The sequence below is a fragment of the Amblyomma maculatum genome, chromosome 8 (genome assembly GCF_055883805.1).
Source record: "Amblyomma maculatum isolate TAMU_Amacu chromosome 8, ASM5588380v1, whole genome shotgun sequence".
Lineage (NCBI taxonomy): Eukaryota > Metazoa > Arthropoda > Arachnida > Ixodida > Ixodidae > Amblyomma > Amblyomma maculatum.
Genome location: NC_139351.1, coordinates 126,246,662 through 126,252,031, shown reverse-complemented (window position 1 = coordinate 126,252,031; position 5,370 = coordinate 126,246,662).

Genomic DNA, 5,370 nt, shown 5'->3' with positions numbered 1-5,370 from the left:
TATTTTCTATTCGCTGATCGTTCTCCTTGTTGTCCCCCCCCCCCCCCCCCCCCCCCCTCACGCTGAATAGATGTCCCGGCTTGGCATTCTCGTTTATGGCCTCAACCTACTTCCGTTCCAGTTTTCGCTCCCTTCTGCCAGTCTCTGCTTCCAGCATTGTAAGCATTCTCCACCGTGAGAGGAGGCACACTGAAATACCACCAGGATAACAACTATACCTCGGCGACAGTAAACTAAGCACTGGCGAACGTTACGGTGACTCCTGAGAAGGCGACGAAAAGGCACACCAGCAAACGAATTCCCTATATCATATCCTATATATAAGCTTCAGCACAAGGTATGAAGCGTACGGAGCACGCAGACGTTTTTACAACAGTAATTATACCCCACGACTAACCAGCTGTCATAAACAAGCGACGCCTTTCATCAGCTGCAGGGTTTCCACATGCTGCATTACACTGGTCATAATAGCAAGGGAAGATCCTAGATGAGTACACGAGATAAGCACTAGTCATCATGTCTTGCAACTCATACGTGAAGAGTGCAGCAGCAAGCAATGTATTGCTGCATCCTTCAGCAAGCGCAGCCACATCGATACCGTAACGTGGGACATGTTCCTTAATCACTTCATTAACACATGGTTAACAATTATATCACTCTGCACTCTTAAAGTGACCTCACATGCTAGGTTGAAGCTTAACGCTAGTGACGTCGCAATTACAGTACATATCTTCCGTGCCGGCTGTAACTCAGCCATGTTTTCATAAAGTGAAAATCGTTCTCAAGTATTCACTACTTTTCATCCTTTGTGACTGCAGTCAGGCTGCCAGCATAACCGCAGTGGCGTCGAGTCTCATACATCACCTTTCGCGTGTATTGCCTGTTTTTCCAGTAGCAGAATACAGAATCTAGTACCAGAATATAGAGTACACGAAAGTCCTATTTATTTACGTCCGTTGTTCACGAGATTAGAATCGCTTTGCTATATTGGAACGTAATAAACTTCCATTCTACTCCATCTATTCAGCTTCATCACCTGATACGCTCTTTTCATGTTTGATTAACACACTCCACGCCGTAAGTTTTTCAACCCTGGGGCTGTGTGGAAATAGATAAACAGTAAGGTTCGGTGAATGGTTAACAAGAACAACATGTCGTGAGATTCTTCACAGACTTTACTTCTACATCTGAAACCAGTGAACTACCCTACGACAAAGCGAACCCCACGCTACAGCAGGCATCGTTCACAGCCATTGATCCCTAACTTTTTTCAGCCGCCATTATCTCTCCATTTAACGAAGGCCCGGGAGTGTGCCAGCTGCATCCACTTCACCCCTGAAAACTTACAAACCTCCACCCGTTACGCTTGCCTTCCTTTGTAATACAGTTTGTCCCTTAGGGATCATCCGTTATCCTCTCTTCGCATTACACCTGCTGCCCATGTCTTTTGCTTGATTTCCACTAAAAAGTCTAACTCTGGTTCGCTGACCCATGCTACACGCTTCGTATCCCTTAACGTTACACCTACCGTTTTCTGTTCCATATCTATCTGCGTTGTCCAAACGTAAATAGATCGTTTTCTTTACCCTCCACGTATCAGCCCGATAAGTGAATACCTGCTTTCCTGCTAGTCCTGATCTGCGAGCACTTCTCAAATGCGCTTCATGCCAATATTATTTCGTTGTCTGGATTTTCTGTTTCTACCTGTGCTAAGTAGACGTATTCGCCTAACACTTCACTGCCTACTGTAAAGTGATGTTACTTTCCCAGGCTGCTCAAATTTGCCGTAGCCTTCAACATATTGAAATCAAAACTTTTTTTTTTTTTACATATTATGCTTCGGGCTCTATGCAAAAACCGTATGTACAGGTATACGTTTATAGTAGCGGCACTAGAGGACAATGCCTAAAAAACATACATCGGTACAAAATTAGAGATCAGACCTGTGCATCAGTTGCAGCATAAAACACAATGTACCACATGAAACAGAACGTATCTCGCAAGTGGTACTAACAAAAAAAGATATATACAAATAGCTGAAAGAAAGAAGAGAAAGCTGAAGTCTAATACCGTTTCTAAAATGAGCGATTGAGCGAAATGTTTTGAAACCTGGAGATAATGCCTATAAGAATGGGAGTTCATGAATTAAATCCGAAACAGCATGCGTGGTTATCTGCATACCGTACTTACTTCTGACGCGAGGAGTGGCGTATCGAGTATATCTGAGGGAGTGTGGATCGTGTTTAATGAAAAGTGTATTTAGAAAAGTAAGGTTTAGTTCTATTTATTTGTAAACAAATACAGTACGTTGACGAAAAAAAATCAGAGAACACTGTGGAATCTACACTGCAGAAATGCGAAAGCTTAAGCGTTGCTGGTCCACACGGGGCATTACGTTTCCTTTCATTATCAACAAAATTCATGTCCTTATGATTACTAATGTCATAATTGTAATTATCACTGATTGAAGAGTCGTTTTCATCGCTATCATCCTCACTGTAGACCAGGAGAATTGTGAATGTGTGTTTCACGATCCCAGCGACCTGGTTAGATCAGGCTTCAAGTACTTCCATGCAATAAAAGAAGTCCCGGGCGTGGCATAGTTAGTTAAAGCGCTCGGCTGGGATGCAAGGGATGGAGGTTCGACTCCTGGTAGAAGATGAATGGAAGGCGCCGGAAGATGAGCCCCCCAGGTTGGAAGGCGTCCCACATGTTACTGGGGATGAACAAAAGGCGACTCCTAGTAGCTCCAGGACGAATGAAGCGACTGGGCTAAAGCCAAAAGGACGCTCAGTTGTGGATGCGTCGGGAAGCGACCGGAAAGTTCGATGTTGCAAGGAGATATATCACATAGCAACATGGAATGTAAGATCTATGACGCAAGGTAAACTGGATGTCGTCAAGCGAGAAATGGACAGATTGAACATTGATATCTTATCAGCGAGCTCAAGTGGACCGGAATGGGAGAATTTAATTCCGGCGACCATTATGTATTTTATTGTGGGCACGAATCCAGGAGAAAGAATGGGGTCGCTCTCATAGCAAACAGAAGAATGGGCAAAGCAGTGCTACGGTACAACCCCAAAAACGACCGAATGATTTCACTTCGGATCCAAGGTCACCCTTTCAACATAACAGTCATCGAAGTCTATGCACCATGCCACTACTGCTGAAGAAGCTGACATTGAGAGATTTTATGCTGACCTGCAATGCCTTTTAGACCGCACTCTATCATCAGACGTCCTTTTTCTCATCATCATCAGCTGACTGTACCCACTGCAGGGCGAAGGCCTCTCCCATATTTCTCCAATTAACCCGGTTCTGTGCTAGCTGCATCCACTTGACCCCTGCGAACTGCTTAACCTCATCCGCCCACCTAACTTTCTGCCGCCCCCTGCTACGCTTTCCTTCCCTTGGAATCCAGTTTGTTACCCTAAGCGACCATCAGTTATCCTCTCTTCGCACTACATGTCTTGCCCATGCCCATGTCTTCTTAATTTCCGCTAGAATGTCGGTAACTTGAGTTATTTCTCTGACCCATTCTGCACGCTTCCTATCTCTTAATGTTACCCCTACCATTTTTCGTTCCATAGCCCTCTGGGTTCTCCTTAACTTAAGTAGAACTCTTTTGGTTAGCCCCATAGGTGAGTACAGGTAAGATGTAACTGTTGTATACTTTCCTCTTGAGCGATACCGGTAAGCTGCTAGTCATAATCTGCGAGTGCTTGCCAAATGCGCTCCATCCTATTCTTATTCTTCTTGTTATTTCCTTTTCATGGTCTGAATCTGCGGCTAATACCTGTCCTAAGTAGACATATTCGCCTACTACTTCCAGTGCTTCATTACCTAACGTAAACTGCTCTTCCTTCCCGAGGCTGCTGAACATTACCTCAGTCTTCTGCATATTGATTTTTAAGCCTACATTTCTACTTTTCCTGTCTAGGTCATCAATCATCATTTGCAGTTCATCCCCCGAGTTACTTAACAAGGCAATGTCATCAGCAAATCGCAGATTACTGAGGTATTCTCCATCTACCCTTATCCCTAACTGCGCCCATTTCAAGTCTCTGAATACTTCCTCCGTTGGATTGGAAGCTTTCATAATCTGGTGTTTCCTAATCAAATCTTTCGTCTCCTTAGACAGCTTTCCGGTATCCTCTCTAACTATCCTACCGCCTACTTCTACCGCGCACTCAGTAATGGTATCTCTGAAATTGTTGTTCATTGCTTCTACGGTAATGTCGCCATCCTAGTTTAGAGCTGAATATCTATTCTGTAGCGAGATCCTGAACTCTTCTGTCCTCCCCCTCACGGCTAATTCGTTGACTGGTTTCTTTCTTACTAATCTGTTGCGTTCCTTCTTCAGATTTAGGCTAATTCGGGACCTCACCATCCTGTGGTCACAGCATCGCACTTTCCCGATCACCTAGGTCATAGGAGACTGGAATGCTAAGGTGGTGCGTGAAGAAATATGAGGAATAACAGGCACGTTCGGTCTTGGTGGGCCAAATGAAGCTGGGTAGAGGCTAGAAGAGTTTTGTCAAGAAAACAGCCTGACCATAGCGAATACTCATTTTCAACAGCACAAGAGGCGCCTGTACACATGGACTTCACCAGACTGTCTGTACAGGAATCAGATTGATTATATTCTTGACCGGCAGAGATGGAGGAGCGCTATACAAGCAGCATAAACAAGGCCTGAGGCCGATTGTGGCACCGATCATCAGCTTCTTGTTGCCAAATTTAAGCTTCGATTGAAGAAAACACAGAAAACTAGAAGGCCTTTCAGGTATGGTCTGGATCAAATTCAATCAGAATATGCTGTGGAAGTGAGGAATCGATTTCAAGAATTAGATCTAGAAGACAGAGAGCCTGAGGAGATAAGGACTGATGTTCGTGATATAATACAAGAAGTTGCTATTAAGGTAGTTCCAAAGCAAAAGAAATGTAAGAAAGCAAACTGGCTATCTGAAGAGGCTTTGCAAATAGCTGAGGAAAGGAGGATGGCAAAAGATATGGGGGAAAGAAAAAGATGCAAGGTTCTCAATGCGGATGTTCAGAAAATAGCAAGGAGAGATAAGAATGCCTTCCTGAACATACAGTGCCAAGCAGTTAGGACAACAGCCAAATGAGGAACCCAAGAGCTCTGTATAAGACAATCAAATGTATTAAAGGAAGCTTCTGTACTAAACTGGGCGTGATAAAGGACAAAAGAAGCAGGGACCTCACTGAATTAAGCCTCAGATATAAAGAAGAGGTGGCAGGAATATAAAGAAGAACTGTACAAAAAGGACCCGGATGTGCAAACCCAACATAAGACGGTTGTGATTACTGATCTCGAGCCGGGCATCCTGAAGATTGAAGTTGAAT